The 27,525-nt window shown below is 35.3% G+C and overlaps 1 protein-coding gene across 2 annotated transcripts in view; it reads left to right on the top strand.

Moving 5' to 3' along the window:
• Nucleotides 1-27,525, top strand: part of pvrl2l (PVR cell adhesion molecule related 2 like) — a 332,887-nt gene that overhangs the window by 171,739 nt on the left and 133,623 nt on the right. The window lies entirely within an intron of this gene.

The following is a 27,525-nucleotide window of genomic DNA, read 5'->3' as shown; positions in this document are numbered from 1 at the left end:
TAGCAATTTAGTTTTTTGACTGAAGGAGAAAAACTCTGCTCAATGGTCATAACAGCATAATATTCCTCTGTAATACATGTAAAAATCCTCTAAAAATACATGTGCCTGTAGACGCTCCCCCAGGCACATATATACTTATGTAAATATATGCTCCATGTACAGTTGAAGTCATAATTATTCAACCCCAACCCTAACTGATTTATTTTATCTTTGCCATGATGACAGTAAATAATATTTGACTAGTTATTTTTCAAGACGCTTTTATACAGCTTAAAGTGACATTTAAAGGCTTCGCTAGGTTAATTAGATTAACTTGGCTGGTTGGGGTAATTAGGCAAGTTATTGTATAATGATGGTTTGTTCTGTAGACTATTGAAAAAATATAGCCTAAAGGGGCTAATAATTTTGTCCCTTAAAATGGTGTTTAACAATTTTACAGCTGCTTTTATTCTAGCCAAAATAAAACAAATAAGACTTTCTCCAGAAGAAGAAATATTATCAGACACATTGTGAAAATTTCCCTGCTCTGTTAACCATAATTTAGCAAATATAAAAAAAAATAAAATCAAAGGAGGGCTAATAATTCTGACTTCAACTGTATATCAAATAATAGTATATATACTTGTTCTTGCTGCTTGCAGTAACGATTATGGTGCTGTCATGGCAACCCTGGTAAAATGACGCATTTCCACTTGTTTTTCATCAATAATAAATTTAATCATTTAACTGTCATTAAAATATATATTGGCTTGTGCTCTTTTTAAATTAGTATATTACTTATTGACTTATATTTATAAAGTCTTTAATTAAATTTGTTTATATTCCTTAATAAAATTAGAAATAAGCATTTAGGTTTCGGTTTTTCAGCTTCAGTTGATCCTGGAGATTTGTTTTCAGGACAGAATTTTCATTTCAGTGTGTCTCTAAGGTTAAACACTGGCTTGTTAGACTTGCAGTCAAGCAAAATCTTGGCTGGTCTAACTGCCTTTAAGTAGTCTTCCATACTGGTGATGGGCAGTCTTGTTGATCTCTCAACCTGACCATCTGAAAACTGAAAAAAGAGTTGAAACTAGTTGAAAACCATGAAAATTTTTCCAAACAGTATGGCAGCTTGGACGACCAGCTTAAACAAGCTAAAACCAAAGCTTAAACTTGCTCTGGTTGGTTTAAACTTTTTTTTTTCATTTTATTTTTCAACAGGGAACGCTTGGTGGGGTTATTCAGTGTTAGTTATTCACTTCCCTCACCTGCAATTTTTCCATTTGCCAGCCACTTTTGTGCTGTCATGACAAAGCTGGTAAAATGAAGCATTTCCACTTGTTACTGTCATAAAATATTATTAGCTTGTGCTTTTTAAAATCAGTTTATTACTTATTGAATAATTCATTTTGTATATATTTCTTAATAAAATAAGAAAAAAGTATTTAGGTTTCAGTTTTTTCAGTTTCAGTTGATCCAGAAGGTTTGGTTTCAGCACAGAATTTTCATTTTAGTGCATTCCTTAGGTAAACACTGGCTTGTTAGACTTTCAAACAAGCTAAACCTTGGCTGGCCTAAGTTGAATTAAATGGCCTTCCAGAATGGAGAGTCTTGCTGATCTTCCAATCTGACCATCTGAAAGTGAAACTGGTTGAAAACCATCAGAATTGTCTAGTCTTACCATTATGGTAGCCGTAAGGACCTGCTTAAACAAGTTAAAACCAGAGCTTAAACTTGCCCAAGCTGTTTTTTCTTTTGATTTTCAATTTGAAACACATGGTGGGGTTATTCAGTGTGAATTATTCACTACATCCACCCGCTATTTTTCCATTTGCCAGCCGCTATTTGTGCCCGTTATTATACTGCGCGGTGTGTATTTCAATTAAGTCATTAAGTCAGGTGTAAACAGGCCCTAATACAAATGCAGACACGAATGCCACACCATGACAAAGCCCAGCGGACTGCAGGCGAGACTTGTGCTGACGCAAGAGGAATTTAAAAACCCCCCATCTCCCAAAACTGTACTCGTGAATTAGACTAGATTGCACTTCTCCTCAACTGGTCCACCAGCCTAGCTGGAGAGAAAGTGTGTGTGTGTGTGTATGTGTTTATGTGTTAAAAAAAAAGTGAGAGAAGAGAGCGGAAGGAGGGCTGTTATCAAGAGGAACGTCCCCCAGACAGAAAGCTCTGGAAGTTGAAATCACTCTCTTTTTCTCTTCCTGCTCTGAAAGGGAGGGAGACCTCAGCTCATGCCAGCCAACAGACTAATCATGCAGCTTGCCAAGAAGGAGTTTTTCCTCATTTCGTTCTCCTCCCCAGCCATTTTCAGACAGCTAATGCTGAAAACTAAAGGCTTTCATTGTAGGCTCTTTTTGGGGGTTGGAGAGGCCATTTAGCTGCTTAAATTCTTGGCTGGGTTTCGGTGCCGTTTACTGGGCTTGATAGCGGCTGCTCTTAAGGAAACACTTTTTGCATTACATTTGCATGCATGCATGTATGTATGCAAGTGCATGCACAACTTAAAAACAGCACACAAGGCACATCCCCGCTGAACACATCCATCGTGTTTTGAATGCATCATCAGGTCAGTTGTAGGGGTGGGGATCTTCAGGGATGATCCGCTCAATCGGATTCCAATTCTAGGAGTCATGATCTGATTCCAAAATAACTTTTTTATTATTATTTTTATTATTAAGCAGTTACTTGAATAACAATAAGTACATGACATGAAATATATAGTTTAATCTGCTGGTTTAAAACATACAGAATAATAATGGAATACACTTATGTAAACAACCATGACATTACACTTATCCCAACCCAAATCAACCCCACAGTCAAAATATACGAAAAAAAAAACATACAAATTAATTAATAAATTAATAAAAGAGCTTAATAAAAGAGTTGTTAGGGGAAAATTTGAAAATTCTTTTTTTTTTTTTTTTTATATATATTTTTTTAGGAGTTTTCACCTTTATTGATAGGACAGTGGAGATATAGAGACAGGAAAGTGTGGGGAGCAGAGATAGGGGAAGGATCAGCAAAGGACATCGAGACGGGAATCGAACTCGGGTCGCTGCGAGCACCTTGGTGCCATGTGTCGACGCACTAACCACTAGGCTATTGACACCGATGAAAATGTGAAAATTCTTAATGTAATTTTTCCCTTTTTCTTCTGCTCTGCAAAATCTAATCTGACTTTACATTTTAAAAGGTTTTATGCTTGAGCTTTTATGACTTTAATCAGTGTATGACCAACATAGGCTCATTCTGAAAGCGTAGCCCTATATACATGTCTGGAGATCGCAAATTATGTAACCAGAGGAGAGAAGAGACTGTTTGTACAGGTGGTTTGTCAAGCCTACTCACCTGTGTGCTAATGTCGGTTAAAGTCTCAGAGAGATGAAAGTGTGTGTCTACAGCAGTGTCGTGCGGTGAGGTCTGTGGCTGGTGAGGCACGACTAGTCATATTTACTAATAAACTGTATGCATTCAAAATATTTGCCAACTACAGATTGTGTTTTATATCTCCTATCATCAATTATTTTGAAACGATTGCGTTATCTTCTCTGCCGTCCTTTGGTTCTGGCATTGATCCACCATTATTTTTTCACATTGTGATTGAAAGTCCAATTTTGAGAATTTTTTAGCTGAGACATTACATCTGCGATTTTTGCAGTCAGTCAGAGCAAAAACATAAAATAACAGACTCCTGTTGAACTTTACAACGTAGAAGAAGAGCAACCACTGAACATGAATAACCTTGAGCTCATGAGCGCCCCCCTTCAGAGCTTCTGCCTGCCACACCTCATGTCTTTTCAGTGTGGCTTTGGGCTCTATTTTGACGATCCAGGCGGAAAGTCCAAAGCGGAGGGCGCACAAGCCTTAAGGGTGTGTCTAAATCCACTTTTGCTATTTTAAGGACGGAAAAATCCACTTTGCGTTGTGGCGCATGGTCTAACAGGGTTGAGCTTGTTCTCTTGATGAGTTATGGGTGTGTTTTGAGAATAAACCAGAGTCTCATCTCCCATTCCCTTTAAGAATCAGTTGCGTCGCGCCATAGGGCATTTGCTATTTACATGGCAGACTTTGTAAGTGTAATAACTGAACCCTTCACTAGAGAGAAATCAAATAAACAGAGCATCTACAGCACGAGAATGAGAGATGAGCCTCCTCATTCTTTACTTTCACTTTCACTTTCACTCTCTTGGATAGGGAAATGTGTTGCACGCACAGATATCCATTAGCCCATACATAATTAATTTAGTTTGTTAAGTGCAAAGATTTGTTTCAAAACTATTTCTAAATTCAGTTCTAATTTCCAGCAAACGAATTAATGAACAATAATAACAAAGTGTGGTCAAAAAACTGAGTTATTTCCAAATACATATGCTATGCCTCGTAATGGTCTAAAACCTGACATGTGGGCAAATCTAAGCTTGTTTGTAAAACAAATATAAATATGCATATAATAAATAATACTGCTATATAATAATAACATTATACAAAAGCAAATTGAATGAACTGAAAAAGCCCCCCCCCCCGAGATGAAGAAGGCATGAAAGTATGGTTTTTATATATATGTAGGCTAGAAAATAATATTTTTTGTAATATTTTAATCCTCTAATTCTTTTTCATTTGTAAAGATATTTGCGTATTGCTGTACATCCTGTGTGTATTAAGCAATGTTTAAGCGAGGCGCACAACTAACGCGCTCTGCACTGGACTTTAGACCTCCTCTAAGCTAGTCTATCGAACAGTGTATTTTAGTTCCTCAAAATAGCAACGCGCCAGCAATGCGCCTTAACACACCTCCTTTTTTAGACCAGAACAACTATGAGCGCACATACGAGCGCAAATGCATTTGCTATTTAAACAGCGTGCTGTAAAACGTCAAAACGACTCTTGCGCCGAGCTGAAACTAGCAAACAACAGCATTGCCCTATGGCGCAAATGCCCTATGGCGCGACGCAACTGATTCTTAAAGGAAATGGGAGATGAGACGCTGATAGGTTTATTGTATGATAGGGCCCTTTATGTCAGATTCTAATATTAAATAAGTGATAGACAATGTGAAATACATTACCTATCAAATCCAAAGTTAGGAAAATAATAAAAATGTCTACAATGTATAAAAACATTTTAATAAAGCCTTAAATTAGCAGCATACACTGAGTGAGCAAAAGGCACACACTCGACACAGTTTGCAGAGGATTGCACAGGCTAACGTGAGGCACAGCTCGATATACACAAAAAACAGTGATTTTTTAAATTATTAAAGTATTGATTATTACATTTTTATTACATTTATTTAAATGTCTGTTTCTAGTTGTCGTGATTTTATTTCAATACAGAATCGATTCTGAACTTTTGAGAATCGATTCAGAATCATTAGAGAAAGAATCACAAAGCATAGATGAATCATATTTTATTTTCTCCCACCCCCAGTCAGTGGTCAACTTCTCCAGAAGGACCATGCTACAAATTTGACCCATCCTGCCAGCTGAATTGTATTGGGCCTGGCAACCGTTATGTTCTTCCACTTCCATATATTAATTTTTTCTCATGTTTTTTGAAAACAACCTTGTATTTTTGAAGAATTTGCTTAGTGAAAATGGCATTAAACAACTTTACCGCCAAACAAAGCACTTACAAGAGGATAGCAATAATCCTGCAAGGGCTTGTGCTTGTTTGTCTGCTTCACAGCCATCATTTTGGGTAATTAATATTTATTAGCCAAGATATGAAATGTTAATTCTTCCTGACCTTCTTGGTCTTCCAATCATTCCTGCACCCGCGGGGTAAACAGTACGTCTGCGCTGGTCCATCATGTAGACCAGCACCAAATTAGCACTCGAGAAAAAAAAAAAAAAGTTCCTGCTGGTCTTTTCAAATAGGACATCGCCTGGAAGATTGAAATGATTTTCTGAATCCGAACATTAGCTCACACAGAGCTAATTGCAGACTGCGTCTCCTCACTGCATCCTTCATTACCCATTTGGATCATCAGATCTGGCTCTGTAACTCCCAGAGATTCAGATTAATGCTCAAATGAACTGCTTTTTAATGGTTTATTCTAAAAGGCGAAGTGCATAAAATGTAATATATTAATCAAATAAGGATCTGGTTTTAGGGAAATCAACCTCAGATGTAACTGGGGGTCAGTTTTGACTGTGAATGTCATATATTTTTTGTTTATATACCCCCCAAAAAGTCCTGTCAGGATTATTTAGTACAAAATCAGTTGACTCACTACTACCCCGCAGGCCTAAAATGCTAATGAATCACCATTTTAGATCTTTGTATTTTGTCACCATCTTTTAAATCTCTAGTTCTTACCCATTTGTCATTTTACATAATTATACATCATGCTCAAATGGTATTTCACCCATATATTTTGACATTTCATTTCAACAAATGTTCAGGAGTTCACACTTAGATATTGCTCGATAATATTAGCAGGTTTGGCATGCTGTCCTGGGAGAGAACCCTGAGCTCGGTGATGCTTAAGCCCAGGGCTCCCGCCTGGTCAATGAGCATGTAAGGGGGTACGAGATCAGGTAGTTCTCGAGAGCTCCCCCTTGTGAAGGAGTAAAGGGGGAGATGGGGTGGACGAGGGGATTCTTCAAAAACGAATATAAGGGAGTAACGCTAGATGGGATAATTATAGTGAGTTTGGAATAATCTGATTGGCTTGCTAATGATTACAGATGAGAGACCAGCCGTGATCATGCATATCACATGCTCCTCTTAAAATTAGTTTGTGAAACTTCACTTCTTGCATTTAATGTGTAATATGCAGTATATAAAATACTTTTGCAGATTTACTTTTACACAAACACCTAAATGGGACATCTCATTGACCCTTAAACAAGTCCAATTTCATAATATACAGTACTGTGCAAAAGTTTAATACCACATTTTTACCCCAAGAAAATGTTTAAAGTTGGTTATTTCTGTATTTTTCTGTAGCATGTCAGTCTGAAATATTAGTTTACATTTCCAAACATTATTTTTGTCATTAATTGTGAAATTATTGGAGTCTGACAACAGGCAGTACTACACACATGAGATCTGATCTGATCTGATCTTCATCCAGTCTGTCTGGGCTCCCATGAATAGAACAAGAAATAGAACAAACTGAGACAAACTCAGTCCTGAAGAACTTGCGATGTCTCTAAGAAACCTATCTGCAAATCTACTGTACTGTTTAAAGTTTTAGGCACTTGTGTAAAAATGCTGTAAAATGACCATGCCTTCAAAAAGAATGCGTAAATACACTTTTATTTAGCAATGATCTAAATCAAAGCAATATTTGGTATGACAACACTTTGCATTTAAAACATTTGGTTCGCTTGCCTATAGTTTTTTAGGTAAGGCTAAAAGCTTTTCTACAATACTGTAAAGAAAGGCCTAATCCACACACTGAAAAAAAAATGATTGATCAGATTCACTACTTTTTGTTTTAGGTAAGTGGTTGTAACAATTAACTTGGGCTAAATTTAAACAAATAAATTAAGTTGAACATCACTCAATTTAATTTGTTTGTTTAAATTGAGATTTTCAGTAAATTTCAGACAGCTCGATTGTTTACATTGTTGAAAATATATGTCATCGCCCAGCTCTAATCTGCTAAATCCAACTATGAGGGCAGTGAGAGTCTCAAAGTTCGCTCTGTCCACCATAACGAAAACGTCATCTGCCTTTACTGCTTCGCTGGTGAGAGCATCAAAATTCATTGCATTGATCTCGTATTTAGAGAGGCCGTTGCAACATATCAGCAAATCACTTACATTCCCACATATAAAAACGTGTTTTCTAGCATGAATATGTTGCGTGATTTTAATCAATTTCACTTAACTATGGAAGATGCGTGTGCTGTAGCTTTGCTCTCTCAAATACGTGTCAATATGAATATGTCTGAAATATCCTGAAGCAGCAATACTGTTTTGTACTGTCAATATAGTTAGCATACTATACATATACTTTTTATTAAAAGTATATATAATATTGATGTAAATTAGTAACTCGCAAGTAACTTTTTTTCAGGCCCTGGAAGAAAACATTTAAAATAATTGTAAATCTGCCAAATGCAGTAATCAAACCCTTGGAAACAACTGTGTTAGTAACCAAAGTTCACAGGACTTTGTTCTCTGGAATCCTCTGAAGTTGCCAATTGCTCGCCGCAGAACCTTGTCATAGCTCATTACTATAAAATTGACTTGATCTTATCTCTTTTCGACACCCACACAGGTGAAGCCTGCTTATCGCTGCTGGCTCCCATTGAAAATAAATAACTTCCGGCTACTTTGACGCTCTTGTCGCCTTCTGTGTGAACGCACAATACAGCTTGAAATTATTAAGATCCTAAAAACATTAACACCATGATTATTGGTGAAGCTGCTTCTTTTTGTATCGTGTATTTGACTTGGCGTATACGTCTCAAATATAAAAGTCATCTTTAAATGATTACATTTGCTCCCTCCAGTTCTGAATATGTAGTTGCAACTGAATCAGATCTGCTGTAATCCCTCTTCTCAGAGTTTCATATCATAACAAGCAGTTGTTCTGGTCCTTGTGCTCTTACCTGTAGCGTCTTTAGCCTGGCAGTTAGAATGTATTGTAAATAATTGTAATTAAGGTGACCACAATTATTAAACCCTTGGAAACAACTGTGGTTGGAACCAGAATTGACAGGACTGTGTTCTCTGGAATCCTTTGAAGTCGTCGATTGCTTGCTATTGAACCCCGTTATAGCTAATTATCATAAAGTTGACTTGAACTCTACTTGACTCCCACACAGGTGAAGCCGCGCCACACTGCTTATCACTGCTCGCTCCCATTGAAAATGAATAACTTCCAGCTACTTTGACACTCTCGTCGCCTTCTGTGTAAACCCACAATACAGCTTGAAGTTATTAAGATCCTAAAAACATTAACACCATGATTTTCGGTAAAGCTGCTTCTTTCACAATATTTTGTGTAACTTGTATTTGACTTGGCGTATACATCTCAAATATATAAGTCATCATTATTGATTACATTTGCTCCCTCGAGTTCTGAATACGTATTTGCAACTGAATCAGATCTGCTGTATTCCCTCTTCTCAGAGTTTCATTTAATAACAAGCAGTTGTTCTGGCACTTGCGCTCTTACCTGTAGCGTCTTAAGCCTGGTGGTGAGAATGTACTGGAAAAAATTTTAATAATGGTGACCGCAATAATTAAACCCTTTGGAACAACTGTGGTCGGAACCAAAATTCACAGGACTGTGTTCTCTGGAATCCTCTGATGCTGCCGATTGCTTGCCACTGAAGCCCGTCATAGCTAATTACCATAAAGTTGACTTGAACTCTACTCGACACCCACACAGGTGAAGCCGCGCCGCACTGCTTATCGCTGCTCGCTCCCATTGAAAATGAATAACTTCCGGCTACTTTGACGTTCTCGTCACCTTTGGTATAAATGCACAATATGGCCTGAAGTTATTGAGATCCTATAACCATTAACACCATGATTATTTGTTAAGCTGCTTCTTTCACAGTATTTTTCATGTGAAAAGGGCTTATATTTGGAATTTCTAACTTGAACTTTACTTGTAGTTGACTTTGCGTATAGGTCTCAAATGTAAAAGTCATCATTAAATAATTACATTTGCTCCCTCGAGTTCTGAATACGTAGTTGCAACTGAATCAGATCTGCTGTATTCCCTCTTCTCAGAGTTTCATATCATAACAAGCAGTTGTTCTGGCACTTGCGCTCTTACCTGTAGCGTCTTAAGCCTGGCGGTGAGAAAACAATGTCTGAAGCTCAGCGTGCGAGATAAGGCGAGAGAAAGACCTCAGTCGACTGACACCTGGACGAGGCTTATCACCCACGGCTTAGCAAGAGAAAATCGAGACGGAGAAAGAGGGCGAAGAGATATCACCCTGCTAACATTAAGTGAAATGTCAGAAAAAGTGGGCTGCCAAGATTACCTGGCTCTTTGCCCACACCGTCCATCATTAGGGCTCATTACGGATGCTTCTAAAACCTTGGAGTTCGCCGTGGAAACACGAGGGCTCACCGGGTCTCCTTTTTTCTTTCGCTTTGATCAATTACAGGATCGAAATGAGGCTTTCGCTTTTGGCTGCCACTCTGACCCGATCGGACTTTAATGATTTAATGATTTATTGGGCTTCTCTTAAACAGGCAATGAATAAATGATTCGCGCGCAATGTTAAAGTATTCATGAACACGATTAGCCGTTTAGAAACAGTGACATGACATGAGTGAGAGATTCAATCAGGTATTCTATTTAATAATGAAAAATGCACAAAAACTGCCTGTTTCTTTTTAAAAATCTGCAAGAAATCAACATTTAAAGTCTTTATTTTGCTAGCGCACATTGTAAGATCCCGTGAAACGCTTTCGAATGTGCCGTTTTATTCAGTGTTTGATTTAATCTCAACTGAACAGTAAGACAGGGTGGGACAAAGAGTAGATTCTCCCCCTAGCCAAAACAGCCAGTAGTGTTATGTTTATATCACAACTCTGCCATTCAGAGCTGTTGAGTTTAAGCATGTCAGACTCATGACTTCTGCAGTCTATAATATTAATTTTGAGGGTGCTGTCACATCTAGACATTTGTTTCAGAACCTGTCTTATTTGCTCAGTTAGCGCGGTTCGTTTGGCATATGTGAATATAGCAATCGCGCTCAGATCCGCACCAAATCAATCGATCAGATATCGCGTCAATGAGGTGGTCTTTGCTCAATTCGAGCAAACTCTGGAGCAGATTAATTGTATTGTGAAAGCAAAACGATCCAACAAACTAACGAACCAGGCTATATTACAGTGTATTATGTAAATGCCATATACATGGCTATATGAAGAGAGAATCAGGAGTAGGGCGGGATGCCATCCTTCCTACCAGTAAATGTAAATGTGCAAATACGAAAGTGAAAGCATGCAGAAATATTAACGAGAGCTGTTTATTTGTTATGAAAATTGACTGAAATGACCATCTTATAACTTTTCTATATTTTAATCTTATAATGGGCGAGGCAGGGGCGCAGTAGGTAGTGCTGTCGCCTCACAGCAAGAAGGTCGCTGGTTCGAACCTCGGCTCAGTTGGCGTTTCTGTGTGGAGTTTGCATGTTCTCCCTACCTTCGCGTGGGTTTCCTCCGGGTGCTCCGGTTTCCCCCACAGTCCAAAGACATGCGGTACAAGTGAACTGGGTAGGCTAAATTGTCCGTAGTGTATGAGTGTGTGTGTGAATGTGTGTGTGGATGTTTCCCAGAGATGGGTTGCGGCTAAAACTTGCTGGATAAGTTGGCAGTTCATTCTGCTGTGGCGACCCCGGATTAATAAAGGGACTAAGCCGACAAGAAAATGAATGGATGAATAATCTCATAATATGTTGTATTAGGCCTATTGTTTTGTTCATTTCTGCATTGATTATCATTGATCTGCTTCATGATCTGACTGCAGTCTTGGTTCATCTGTTATTTCTCGCTATAATTTAAGCCTATAATCCATATTTCTGGCCAATGTTTTTTTTTTTTTTCGTATAAATTGATTGATTCAATAGATAGACTTGACAACTGAAATGAGGCCATGTACGAGAAAGTCTTTCTTCTCAATGTGCAGTTGAAGCCAGAATTATTAACCCCCTCTTTGAATTTTCTCTTCTTTATTAAATATTTCCTGAATAATGTTTAACAGAGCAAGAAAATTTTGATAGTATATCTGATAATATTTTGTCTTCTGGAGAAAGTCTTATTTGTTTTATTTCGGCTAGAATAAGAGCAGTTATAAATTAAAAAAAAAAAACCTTTAGGGACAAAATTACTAGCCCCTGTAAGCTATTTTTTCCCCAATAGTCTACAGAACAAACCATCATTATACAATAACTTGCCTAATTACCCTAACCTGCCTAGTTAACCTAATGAACCCAGTTAAGCCTTTAAATGTTACTTTAAGCTGTATAGAAGTGTCTTGAAAAATATCTAGTCAACTATTATTTACTGTCAACATGGCAAAGATAAAATAAGTTGAAAATACATGAGTTTAACAACAATAAATTGAGTATTGAAGTTTCTGATGCAAGGCTATCCTATAAGCGGATATCTCAGAGCATTTTAAAGATGCATCTCTGCATCGGAATCAATGGAGGCTTACTTAAAAGCAACATTTTACTGAGTGGCTCCAAGATTTTCTCTCTCTCAGCAATTTGGTACACACGTCAAAGTTTAACATCTACCATGCAGCATGTACCGATGCTTTAATGTTGAAAAACAGAATACACGCCGTGCCCAGCCAGACGGATCCGGCTGCGCTTTTTTCATAAACATTTAGTTTTCAGCGCGCTCATTACTCCTCTCGATTTTCTTTGTGAAAGTACTCTTCTTTCTGAGTGGATTATGGGTGGAACGGGCTGTCTGAAATGGGACAATAGCACATTTTTCACAAATTTCTCATGGATGTTGACACTGATGTGATGGCGGACGCAATGAACTGTTGAAAAATCATTACAGGATCCTTTTACAGCTTGGCTGTGGTTAGCCTGAGTGATTTCCAGCGCTTCCACGTCCTGTTATCTGTCATTATTCCTCATTACCTGAACCTTCTCTCCTAATAAACCTGCGCTCTGCATGAAGGCCCGTACGATAAATAGATCTCGACGATCTTGCTTTTTGGTAGTATTCAAGAATATGTCTTTATTTAAGAGTGCGTTGATTTCTTTCTCAATCAGAGGAGCTGTCGTTTCAGACTAAGAGCTCATCGCAGGAAATAAAATATGGGAAGACAAGTTAATAATGTGACTCCAGACTGACAATGAAAAATGAAATGGAATCGTTTTATTTCTGAGCTCCAATGTGGCTATGAATAAAGTATTTCTGGCCAATATAAAGCTGTTATGATAGGAGAAAACATTTTATTGAAAACATCTAAACAACTTAACTTATAACAATGCTAGAGCAAAATATACCTGCAGACATTCATACTAACGACTTAAATAAATGAAAAACTTTGGATTTAAAGACTTCTTAATAACATTTAAACTTATAAACATTATTAATGATAAGTAGATTCATTGAATATAACTAGATGCCTTTAAAATTGACTTAAACATTGTATGAATGTGTGTAGGTATGCTTTTATATATATTTTGCATCAAATGACAATGGTCAAAATAATGAAAATATTAAACATTGAATGCAAATTCAATCCCGACTTGTAGGTTTTCTCTTTTTATACGTTTTCACAGATTATATTACCAAATAATACAACAATAAATAATTTTATAGGGATGTCTTGATTAAGTTTTTTGCCCTTGAATCTGAGTCATTTGATTTTGAGTATCTGCTGATACCGAAACCCGATCCGATACTTCTATAGTACATAAAAAAAGAATAAAGAAGAGCGAAGAAACAGATCCAGGATGTCCCTTATTTTTTTTAAATTTACCGTATTTTAACATTCAACAACTGTTAACAAACAGAGCACTTCTGTGAGGTAGCTTGAACAATCAGGTAATAAATAACCATTCTTCACTTTTGGATTTTAGTGCAGCAGTAAATATATATATATATATATATATAAATGAAACATAAAAACAAATAGCTCCTTAACTTAAAATACCCGACAGGCATTCCCAGGTTTACATATCTCACAGTTTACTATGGCAATGTTGTTCTCACCAACTTTATAATACCTCCGGACAGCAGTCATACTTGTGCTTTCCACCTCAAGCTACTTCCCTCATAATGTTCTATAGAAATAAACTGAGAAATAAACAAATGCGGTAATAAATAACTAAAGAAATAAACTACCTGATTAAAGTCTTGTCGCCTATCCAAGTTTTAGAAGCAACAGATAATAACTTGACTTCTAGTTAATAATTTGATATCAGAAGTGGCTTATATGAAATGCTAAGGCCTCTAGATTACGCTTATTTTACCAAGATGAAACATGATCATTCCTTGATTTTTAATTATTTCATTAGGACAGTAAGGTCTGACTTTGCTTAAACATAAGTCTTATCACTTAACAGAAATAAATGTACAGTATAGAATATAAAGTCATGCTGCAGTGGAAAAGGAATGAATATTGTGTATGACTCCCATGAGCTTGGAGGACTGCATCCATACATCTCTACAATGACTCAAATAACTTATTAATAAAGTCATCTGGAATGGCAAAGAAAGCGTTCCTGCAGGACTCCCAGAGTTCATCAAGATCTTTTAGATTCATCTTCAATGCCTCCTTTTTTATTTTACCCCAAACATGCTCAATAATGTTCATATCTGGTGACTGGGCTGGCCAATCCTGGAGCACCTTGACCTTCTTTGCTTTCAGGAACTTTGAGGTGGAGGCTGAAGTATGAGAAGGAGCGCTATCCTGCTGGAGAATTTGCCCTCTTCTGTTGTTTGTAATGTAATGGGCAGCACAAATGTCTTGATACCTCAGGCTGTTGATGTTGCCATCCACTCTGCAGATCTCTCGCTCACCCCATACTGAATGTAATTCCAAACCATGATTTTTCCTTCACCAAACTTGACCGATTTATGTGAGAATCTTGGGTCCATGTGGGCTCCAGTAGGTCTTCTGCAGTATGGGTGATGATTAGGATGCAGTTCAACAGATGATTCATCGGAAAAAAAAAAATGCCTTCTGCCACCAAATGATCAACTCAAAAAAACATTTTTCTTAAACTCATACCTAAAAAAAAATCCAGACAAACCTGTTTCCATAGCGACAGTATATTTTCATTTATACTATTATTTATAATTTCAAACATACAATACAGTATATATGACCAAAACACCACCTGTCAACATATTTTTAGAGATATATAATGAGTACTCATGTCTATATGTGTGTGTAGGCTTTTATGTATGCACAGAATTTCCGTTTTGCATGTTATGGCAGTTTTTTTTAAATCCCATATTCACGACCCAAGACCTGGCGAGGTTGCAAGCTTTTTTTCTTGTTATCCTGATGTTGTAATCCACTCAGCCATGCTTACGCCCCGGGTCTTTGATGTACAGTGCACACGGTGACTTCAGCGGGACAAAAGAAATCAAGATAGGCACCCTGGGATTATTGCCTGCCACAGATCGAAATTGAGAAACGTGGATGTCAGAAATACCATCCTCCTCCAGAGAAGCTCTGCCGCCCCGCTCTTTAAGCCGTCAAGCCATCGAGCGTGAGTGTGTTTTAGCACGGAAACGACTGTCTCTGACAAAAGGGTTATTAGGATCTGCTCAAAGACCAATTATACATTGAAATCTGTTAGATTTAGCACTTTCTAACAAGTGTTGCACATGACCTGCTGATGCACACGCTCAATTGTGCTCCTTCAAACTGGGTCTTTCATTTTCTTCTTGTACAGATCTTGATTTTTCAGTTTCCAATTTGGAATGTTTTTTTCCTCATTAAAAGCAATATTATTTATACTTTTTTATTGTAAAATTAGAACGTATAATTGTATGCTACATTCAATTCAATTCAAGTTTATTTGTTTAGTGCTTTTAACAATAATGATTGTTTTAAAGCAACTTTACAAAAGTCAGAATCAGAAAAGTTAAGATATTAGTTACCACTTTATTAGTTGCTAATTACTTTGATTAACTGGTAACTAATAGCTTTAAATTGTTAAAGTTGTTATATATAAGCATAGTTCATCTGCAGTTACAGCAGGGAAAATAAGTATTATACACTTGAATTTTTCTCAGAAAACATATTTCTAAAGGTACTGTTGACTTTCCATCGGAAATTATATGTGCATAAGAATATGTGCATATATGCTAATCTAATTAGTTTACAAATTAAGTTACGTGAAATAAAATGCAATGACACACGAAAAAAGTATGAAGACATGAAGAAAGGGAGGTGTAGAAAGGCAGTGAAAGCCCAGACAGCAGCTGAAATCTCTCAGTAGTTCTTCAGCAACCCTCTGTCCTCCGTCATGGTAAATGAATATTAGCTGCTTCAGTCCAACATCTACATTAGCAGGAGGATGAAGATAAAACCAGAGTGAACATTTCAGGAAGACAATGATCCAAAACACAGCCAAGGAAACTCTGAAAAGCTTTCAGAGAAAGAAAATCATTCTGTAGAATAGCCAGGTCAATCACCTGACTCGGAAAATACTAAATAATTTTAGCATTAATTTTTAATAAAAAAATGTTTTATGTAAAAAAAAAAAAATTTAATTAATTTATATTTTATTTTATATTTTATTTTAAATTGAATTACATTTGTTACAATTTTTAATATAATTAAAAATTTTTATTAAATTAGTTTTTAATTTTATTCCAAACAAAAAATTCATAAATTTTCCATCTTTTTGTTTCATTTTGAAAGGAAGGTCAATATTTGCAACATTTGTTCAAGTTAATCCAGAATACCTCATGTTTTTCCATGGGTCCCTTGTGGTGTCTGATCTGACAGTCTAGTACAGTCTATTGTACATCAGTGCCTCTGTTAATGCTCTGCCTGAACACTTTTATAAACCAAAAAATCATTGCACTGTGGTTTGTATGCAAGTCCAGAGCAGACTCTGACTGAATTAAAGCAGAAAACTGTCTAGTAGCCCATCATGCATTTGGGAGAAAAAAAACATCCGAATCTGATTTCTGTCTGCTTGATCGATGTTTCTGTAGTGTTTTTAAGTGAACCTGAGATAGGTCTGCGTTACATAAAAATGATTTCCCAGCAACATAAAAACAATTAAACCAGATGACTATATATTTAGAAAGAATTCATAATTTTAAAATTACTGGGATGATTTTCTTTAATAAAAAAGATAGATTAATGCAGTAGAGTAAAGATACAAATACAGTTAACTGTTTAATATTTTTCTGAAGATTCTAACAGTAATCAGGTACAGAAATGCAGTAATCTAATGTATTGTCTTCATTGCATAAATAATTACCATAATTCTTCTGCCTGAATGGATCAACTATTATTTCTTATATAACTATTTCACATCAAATCTTTTGACCAATCAATTGATCTCTTGTTTCTGAAATATCCAGCGCTGGTCTGTTGGATTGTCCATTAATGCTTTGCCATCATGCCCAATTGTTTTTATCACATGACCTGTCAAAACAAAATCACATTACTTTTTTTTAGATCCGCATGCTAGAATTTATTCGGTAAATGCGTTTCTATCGTAGTTCATACACATTTTCTTTTATCGGCAGCTAAAATGAAAGTACAGACAAACATAAATAAATAAATAAACTAATTAATAAATGAATAAATTGATAAATAAATGAATTAATTAATTAATTAATGCTTGAATAAATGAATAAATACGTATATGAATAAATAAATTAAATAATTAATTAATGCATAATGAATCAATAAATAGATAAATGACAAAATGAATGAATGAATGAATGAAATTAATAAATTGATAAATAAAAAATGAATGAATGAATGAATGAATAAAGAAAGAACAAAATGAAGGAATGAATGAATTGATAAATAAATAAATGAATGAATGAATGAATAAAGAAATAAATAAAGAAATGAATGAATGAATGAATAAATGAATGAATGAACTGATAGATGAAGAAAGAAAGAAAGAAAGAAAGAAAGAAAGAAAGAAAGAAAGAAAGAAAGAAAGAAAGAAAGAAAGGAATGAATGAATGAATGAATAAGTGAATAAATGATCGAATAAATTGATAAATAAAAAATTAATAAAGAAAAAAAGAAATGAATGAATGAATAAAGAAATACAGGAATGAATGAATAAATGAATGAATGAACTGATAGATGAAGAAAGAAAGAAAGAAAGAAAGGAATGAATGAATGAATAAGTGAATAAAGGATTGAATAAATTGAATAAAGAAAAAAAGAAAGAAATGAATGAATGAATTGATTAATAAATAAATGAAAGAATAAATAATAAAGAAATGAATGAATAAATGAACGAATGGACGAACGAAGAAACGAACGAACAAATGGACGGACAGAAGAATGAGCGAGTGAGCGAGCGAGCGAACAAACGAACGAATGAATGAAGCTGTGTTTAGCCTAAAAATAGAGATATACAGTATTTGTTCTTTTAAAGTGGTAGGATTAGGTCAATAAATAAGCTTTGTCATGTATGTTTTCATTTACAGTACATCTTCTACTGGTACAAAAACGGAAATGCAGATGATAAACTTCCTCTACTCTGTAATGGTTAAACGTTGTACAGATGGCATTTTTTTCTGTGATGCGACTCAACGCATCCTGTGACGTTGCACATACTATGACTATAGCAATATTGTGCATAATCAAAATAGTTTGCGTAATTGAAAATAGTTAGCAGGCTTAAACTGAGCGTTTAGGTCAGTCAGCCCGTCGGACACGTTCCCATATCACTTCTGGCAGCAGCATTAGTGGTCAGCGCGTCACCTGTCAGTTAACACGGGCTTTAGGAGGACAGCAGGAGAGGCTGGTGTAAGCTCCACGCATTCGCCCTGAGCTCTCCAATAAATCAATACAGGACGTGCCAGACTCCGGAAAGGAGGGGGCTTCACCGCAGGCCACGGCTGAGATTTGAGCCTATCCTTTACAGTCAAAGGAAATGCGATCTGTCTGTGTTTGTTCCATCCATCATCCCTCTCCTCTCTCCCCCCCCACCCTCTAAAAAAAAACTATGTATTTTAGCAGAAAAAAAAAATTAGAATATAATGATCGCGCTCACGCCGCGTATGAGCAGATCACTTTTGGCTGGGCTGTTGTTGTGTGATTGATTGCTTCCAATAGTGGCTGTACTTCTACCTGGGGTAGTTGTTTGTTATTTTATAAAATGAAAGCATTTACGGGTGAGTGAAAAGCCTTTGTGGCGCCTCGATATGAAGCTCTGCTAGCAATCAGAGCGTGGAGTACCAAGTGTTCTCTACCTACAACCTATAGGAAAAAAAGCTTGATGTAAATTGCATTTCTGAATGGCGTAATTATAGTTGGCGTATTCTTCAGCCTCAGGAAAAGTGCTGCATCTTGTTACGTTGGAAATAGCGAATAATTTGTTAAATCTTGGAAATTGATGATCTGGCACATGGAGAACTTTGTGTATGCAAATGAGGGCAACAGTCAGGCTCTGTAAGTAAACACTGAATACGTTTTTTCCGTGGGCAAACTGACTTTGAACGATGGCATATACATCTTATAAAGCATAGATTGCACTTGAAGGTTGTTAATCGGTCAGTGCATATTATTTTAACCTTTTAGTTTAAGAGTGAAATCACGTTTATGCTGTGATGTGATGCTGTCAAAATATTCCATGTGTCACCAGAAGATCTCGTTCTCATTTAGCTGCTTAGTTTATTTTGGTTATTTACTCACGGAGATACCTGGAACTTAACTATATAGGGGTTTAAATATGAGCATAGTTAAAGAAAAAAGTTGCTTAACCCCCTGGGGTCGAAGACTGCATAAACGCGTTCTGACCGGTAAATAAACTTAAATTACACTTTCAGTTTTGATCGTAGAGATAAGATCAATACATCAATCGAATCTGCTATGTGTCTACTTTTTGTTGTGTTTTAATTGATTTCATGTATATATCTATTTAAAAATTAAAATGGGTTTGTGACAAGTGAAGTAAATGATGACAAAATCTTTATTTTTATTCATTGGTATTAGTTTGATTGAGGTTCACATTTAAAGTGCTTCGTGGAATTGTAGTTCATACACTCTTTAGAGCCATTAAGCACACAGTCTAGCACTTTTATTTTTTTCATTTTTTTGTCCAATTTTTCAAAACTAGCTAGATGGTTTGTTCATGGATTACAACAGTTAAAAAAAAAACCTTATGGGATAAATAATGGACAAAATACTTCTAGACGCAACAACACTTTAGATGGGCTTAGGATTTAGTTTTTTTAAATCCCTTAAAAGTTATCATCTTTATTTTGACAGGCTCTCTCACATGATCAGCGTAAATGTGCTACCGAGCAACAGATTCCAGTTGTGTATGAATGCAGGATTGAAACATGGACTTTAATGTTGAATGATTTTTGTAGCATGCCATTAACAGAGTGCACTGGAATAATAATGCGCTGTAGTTATGGCACTCGAGGAGCGTAGCGGACACGTTAAAGGTCACGAAGGCTGAAGAGGTGCTTTGTCCGCAAACCCATCAACATTCTTAGACAATAATGACCTTTAACAGCTTCTACAACTCTCGGAGATTCACTATCAATCTGGTTTATACTGTAGGAGCTCAATGTTTTTGTTTTTTCTGTAACATCCATAACATGGTGCTATGGTAAATTTGATGTTTTATTAGCCCCGGAGTAAATCGATACCTTGAGACTTCATTTAGATAGCATTATCTTAGATTTAACCAGAAAAGGTTAAGCCCTCAGACCAAGGCCTATTAAAGATGCAGGGTTATTAAAATTGAAAATTCCCCAAATGATCTGCTCTTGATTTTGTGTTTTATGATCATAACACTTTATGATATCAACTCCTTGAATATATTTTAAGCAAAAACATATTGTTAATTCAGTATTTAAGCATTAAATCTAAATTGATTGATTTTTGTAAGCTTTATATATATATATATATATATATATATATATATATATATATATATATATATATATATATATATATATATATATATATATAATAAAATAAATAAGACTTTCTTCAGAAGAAAGAAATATTATCGGACATACTGTAAAATTTCCTTGCTCTGTTAAACATCATTTGAGAAATATTTAAAAACGGGAAAAAAAAATTCAAAAAAAGGTTAATAATTGTAACTTCAACTGTGTGTGTGTGTGTGTGTGTGTGTGTGTGTGTATATATGTATATATATACATACACACACACACACACATTCGTCACAAATAGTATTGCAGCATGATATATACTGTCCAACTATTTTAATAACGACAGGTTTGCATGCACATAAACTACATCTCCATAATCTATGCCTGAAAGGAAACAGCTTTGGATAATTATTTTTCTTGCTTTGAAAGAAAGGCAAGTCTTAATACGAAAAAGATAACCCAATATAGGTCTGACCTTACTAGATTTTCAATATGAATATTAAAACCCAACCAGCCATATGGCCAAATATTTAGAACTTTTCACTCTTTCAATACAGTCCCCCTCCAGGGTTAGGACTGGTGAAACTTTCATTTCTGCTATTAAATACCATATATTTGTTTATTTATTTATTTATTGCTTTTAAAATTGACTTCAATTTCAGCAGTGAAATTTGCAGTAACCGAAAGAAGTCTATGCCCTGATTCATGGATTGTGCAACTGTATAAATAAAAGTGTTGTCGCATATAAATGGATTTTAGCTGTTTATCTCTTGACCTAAGTCATTTATATAGTGAAATAGAATTGGAGCTAAAATAGATCCCTGTGGGAATCCTTTATTAGTTTTTGATTCTACAAAGGTAACATTTTCTACCGAGACACACTGTACACTGTCAGTAGAAAATGTTACCTCTATATATAATGTGGTTAATGATCTTATTTTTTAAATAATTAATTTTTTTATTTTTTACACCATTTACTACTGGCCTATTACCTGCCAATTATTATGATATTAATTGCTTATTAGCACTTTAAAGTATGATCTTATTTTACATTACATCACAAACCCAACTACTACCTTACTTACTATTAATAAGCTGATAATTAGTAGTTTATTGAGCTAAAAGTCTTAGATAATGGTTTGTTAATAGCGTGAATTGTAAATTAAAATAAAATGTGACCATAAATGCTTCATTAACACAAATTCCTTGTCTTTGGTCATCTTAAGTATAAACTATTTATTTCTGTAATCCCTTATAAATTACAATTAAAGGCTCAGGTATATTCTAAACCGGAAAATAAAATGAACGCTGTTGTCGAAGCGGAGAATAAGACTGAAGGACATTATTTCCTCAAAAACAACCATCTGGATGTACTTTATTCCACTTATTACACTGCTACTTGCCACAAGATGTAAAAATCAGGAACAAAACATTATTCTGAGCTCTAAAGTTTTATTAATTTGTTAATTTAAGGCAAAACTGACGGAAATGAAAATGGCTGAATGGATTATACACTAACCTATTAAGTCTCAAGATGATGCTAAACGTTCAAAAACTGCAGCGAACAACAGACAAGAATAAAAATATGGATGTGAACGTTATATATTTTATATATCTAAATATAAATGTGAATGTTTAGCTGTAGCACCAACATTTTTAATATATTGACCTGTGCAATACAGTAATGTAGCCAAAATCATTGTTCTTTATCCTGCTTATTACACCGCTACCTGCCACAAAATGTAAAAATCAGACACAAAACATTATTCTGAGCTGTAATGTTTTATTAATTCTTTAATTAAAGGCAAAGCTGACGGAAACAGAAAATGGCCGAATATAGCATACACTAACCTACATATTATTAAGCCTCAAGATGATGCTAAGCATTCAAAAATGGGCTGAATGGAGCATACACTAACCTAAACATCAAAAACAGTGGCAAAAACAGACAAGCATATAAATATGGATGTGAATGTTATCAATCACTTATTAAGCGGTTGTTATCAGTGAATAACATACCTTAGATTGTCAAGACAGACCAATCAGAATCAAGTATTTCAGAGAACAATGTATCAATGCTTAATAAATGATTCATAGTGTGTATTTATTATATAAAGTGCTACAAAATGATCAAGAGTGCAACATAAGCCTGCTGTATTCAGAATCACAGCAAAGCAATGCCATATCTTTTCTCAATCCACCTCTGTCTTTTGTCTCACAATCTCAGAGCTAGTCGTGGAGCGTAGGGTTCATGGATACTGTCTGGCAGGCTGATGAATTATGGATCCTGAGCTGTGGCATCTGGCACAGATAGCGTCAGGAGAGTGAGGTTAAGAGAGATAGGGGATGTTATGTGTATGTGTGTGTCTCACATACGAGCAAGTGTCTTTAATGGCAGTGGACTGAGAGGCATAGTGAAACGGAACGGGGTATCCTGAGAAAGAAAAAAAGCTCTCTTTGCACCTCTCTATCTCCCGGGACTGGGATAAAACAAACCCGCGGAGGAGTGAACAAAAAGAAGAGATGGAAAAAAAGAAATGTGTGTAGGAGAGGGAGCGACTGAACGCTCGTTACATTGCAGGAATATTAAGTCATATCCAAATTGTGTGGGAAGAAATTTAATGTACATGCGCCTGTTCACACATATATTTTCATCAAGCATATTCCGTCTTTATGAAACGCTTCTCTGTACTTTTTGGAGAGCGAGTATGAGAGGATTTTTTTTTTTCGGGAAAAAAAGCCTCTTGACTTGTTTCTAGTAGCCTGAATCCATAATGATTCAAATTGTCATGGTAACGGGGGAAATTGCAGGAGGTGGAATTGGTGATTGCTTGACCAAGAGCGAGACATAAGTTTGAGGAGTATTTGCCCTTTGAATTAAACATCCTAGAAATCCGCAGCTTATTTTTTTGTGGTGCTGTTTGCTTGATCTAAGGTCACTGTTTTTTTAACCTTCATATTTATATTCCGACCAAGGGTAAAGGTTGTGAAATGCGTTTATGAAATAAACAAGTTAACGTTGGCCAGTTTATTTTTTTAATCAGTCTTTATTTCTTTTTTTTTTATAACTAATTTCTAATAACTGATTTATTTTATCTTTGCCATGTTGACATTAAATAATATTTTACTAGATATTTTTCAAGACACTTCCATACAGCTTAAAGTGACATTTAAAGGCTTAACTAGGTTAATTAGGTTAACTAGGGATGTTAGGGTATTTAGGCAATGTATTGTATAACGATGGTTTGTTCTGTAGACTATCAAAAAAATATGTAGCTTGAAGGGCTAATCATTTTAACCTTAAAATGTTTTTTTAACTGCTTTTATTCTAGCCGAAATAAAATAAAAAAGACTTTTTTTTGAAGAAAAAATATTATCAGACATACTGTGAAAAATTCCTTGCTCTGTTAAACATTATTTGGGAAATATAAAAAAAAAAGAAAAAAATTCTTAGGGGGATAATAGTTTCGACTTCAGGCTCTATTTTGACGATCCATGCGCAAAGTCCAAAGTGCCACTTTTGCTATTTTAAGGACCAAAAAAATATATATATATGCTTTGCGCCATGGCGCATGGTCTAACAGGGTTGAGCTTATTCTCTTATTGAGCTATAGGTGTGTTTCGAGAATAAACCAATCAGAGTTTCATCACGCATTCCCTTTAAGAGTTAGTTGCTCCGCACATTGGCTCATTTGCTATTTACATGGCAGACTTTGTAATCGGAAAAACTGAACACTTCACTAGCAAGAAAACAGTTAAACAGAGCATCTACTGTACAGCACGAGAATGAGAGATGAGCCTCCTCATTCTTTACTTTCGCTTTCACTCTCGTGGATAGGGAAAAGTGTTGTACACACAGACATTCATTAGCTTATGCATAATTAATTTTGTTTTTTAAACACAAAGATTTGTTTCAGAACTATTTGTAAATTCAGTTCTAATTTCCTGAAAACGAATAAATGAACAATAATAATGAAGTGTAGTCAAAAACTGAGTTATTTCCAAATACATATGCTGCACCCCATATGGTCTAAAACCTGACAGGTGGGCAAATCTAAGCTTGTTTTTAATCAAACAAAAATTTAAATATGCATATAATAAATAATACTAATCATAATTACATTATACGTTATTTACTCATTATACAGAAGCAAATTGTTATGAATAAACTAAAAAAGCCCCCAGAGATAAAGAAGGGATGGAGACAGTGGTTTTTATATTTATGTAGCCTAGAAAATAATAATTTTTGTAATATTTTAATCCTTTAATTCTTTTTCATTTGTAAAGACATTTGCATATTACTGTATATCCTGTGTATTAAGCATTGTTTAAGCGAGGCGGACAACTAACACACTCTGCGCTGGACTTTAGACCTCCTCTAAGCTAGTCTATTGAACAGTGTATTTTAGTTCCTCAAAATAGCAATGTGCAAGCAATGCGCCTTAACACACCTCCTTTTTTAGACCAGAATGCCTATGGGCGCACATACGAGCGCAAATGCATTTGTTATTTAAACAGCATGATGCAAAACGTAAAAATTACTCTTGCGTTGAGCTGAAACTAGCAAACAGCAATTGCGTCGCACCTTGCTCCGCATTGCGCCGGGTGTATCATAGGGCCCTTCAACTGTGTTTATAGTAGCTTTCTATATCTAGATTAACAGTATTAACCTTCATGCTTGTAGACTGACAAATGAAACTAAATTTTGTTCTGGGGTAACTTACATTTTAAACAATAATTATATAGTCGGTCTGTTTAGTTGCCTCAACAATTTGAAACAAAGCCTGTAGATTAAATGGGTAGTTCACTTAAATCCTTTAAGCGCTGTCATCATTGACTCATTCACTTGTATGAATTTTTTTCTTCGGTTGAAAACAAGAGAAGATATTTTGAAGAATGCTGGTAGCTTGCGACTATTGACTTGCTAGCAACGAGCATTTTTCAAAATGTCTTTTGTATTCAACAGAAGAAAGAAACTCGTACATGTTTAAAACCACACGAGAGAGACATAATGAAGTGATTTTCATTTTTGGGTGAACTATCGCTTTAGGTCAGACAGAAACACAGTGGTGTTGTTTTTAAATGATTAATCTTTTTACTGGAGTAAATTATTCATCGACTCCCTTGTAAAAGCAGTCATTACTCATTTGTGTTTTGATCAAGCATACAGGAGTTGCTGAGAGATTAAATGAATCAGTATCATGATTGATTCATTGACTTGTCCATAATAACAGTTACTTGTTGGTGTGCCAATGAAACATACAGAAAGAGTTGCTGAGTGATTAAAAGTAATGCCGTTTTCCCAATACATAGGCCATATTTAATGAATGTATCTTTAACCATTGAATATTTTTTAGTTATTTCAGTAAACCCTACATGTTTTTAAATGATCTCTTGTTATTATTTCAGATTCTTGATACTGTATGGACATAATTATAGTATGTTTTCTCAAAATGGGCATCTTGAGAAATACATAATGCATTTAAAAGCTTTTTAAAGAGGTAGTACGCCTAAAATGAATACTGGCATCATTTATACCATCCAAACCATATATATATATATATATATATATATATATATATATATATATATATATATATATATATATATATATATATATATATATATATATATATATATATTGAAGATGGATGTTTGAAGATGGATGTTGTAGACCTGTATCCACTGACTTCCATAGAAGGAAAACCAAATGGAACTGTTGCTATAGATTCACTATCAATCTTGTTTGTAGGAGCTGTTTTGTTTTCTTGTAACACTCATTATGTGTAAATTGGTAAACTTGATGTTTCATGAGCCCTAATTGATAGAGATAAGAGACTTCATTTAGATAGCATTATCTTAAATGTAACGTGAAAGAAAAGCACTGGAAATCAGCTGTGGAAATGGAAAACACTATGGAAGTCAGGGGTTACAAGTTTCCAGCACTCTCCAAAAATATCAACAGAACACAAAAAAACTGGATTTAAACAAGTCAGGGGTAAGAAAATAATGACAGAACATTTATTTTTGGTTGAACTATCCTATTAAGTCACCACTTGGCACCAACAACACACTCTCAGAAATAAAGATACGCGATCTGACACCGGGGTGGTACCTTTTCGAAAGGTACAAATTTGTACCTAAAAGGTCCAAATTAATACCTCAAGGGTACATATTAGTACCTAAAACTTTTAAAAACAACACTTTTGTACTTTTTAGGCACTAATATATACCCTTGAGGTATTAATATGGACCTTTTAGGTACAAATTTGTACGTTTTGAAAAGGTACAACCCCGGTGACAGATCCTTTATTTCTGACAGTGCACCTTTGCATTGTAGCAAAAAGCTTTACACTGTCAAGCACCACCAGGTTTATCCAGAAAATGCAAAAGATCTGGCTTGTATTTCAGTGAGCTGGGTGCATAATTTTAATCTATTTCAGCTTCTTACAAAACCTCAAACTCAAGCACTTTTGCATAATTCTGTTGTGTTGCATATTTATTAGTTTAGCTGTAGCACCAGCATTTTTAATATATTGACCTGTGTAATACAGTAATGTAGCCAAAATCAATGTTGTGGACTTGAGAGGCACTGTAGCTTTTTTTTTTAAAGTTGAACAAACAGGCTAGGGTAGAAAACTTTTGATTAAATTAGACTGTAAACATAATTACTTTTTTTTGACTACACCAGCACTATATTTATACAAATATAGACATCACTTCCTGTGTACACTGTGCGTTTCATGCAGGCCCTGTGGGCTTCAGCATGAAATGGGGCTAATCCTTTCTGAAGCAGGTGTTGCTTTAGTGTTTGTGACTTGGACGTATTCCCGGGAATTTATTGGGAATATGCAAACTGACCACTTAGTTGCATTCCCAGTGTAACTTACAGTTTAACTTACGATTCTTCCTCTTTGCATGACCATACTGTAACAAAGTCTTTTACATCCCTTCTCCATCTGTGTGTTTCTCTTTCTTACTCTCCACTTGTGTAGTG

This window comes from Danio rerio, chromosome 19 (genome assembly GCF_049306965.1).
Source record: "Danio rerio strain Tuebingen ecotype United States chromosome 19, GRCz12tu, whole genome shotgun sequence".
Classification (NCBI taxonomy): Eukaryota; Metazoa; Chordata; class Actinopteri; order Cypriniformes; family Danionidae; genus Danio; species Danio rerio.
Note: the sequence above shows the minus strand (reverse complement) of the source record. Positions and strands in the feature narration are given on the sequence as shown.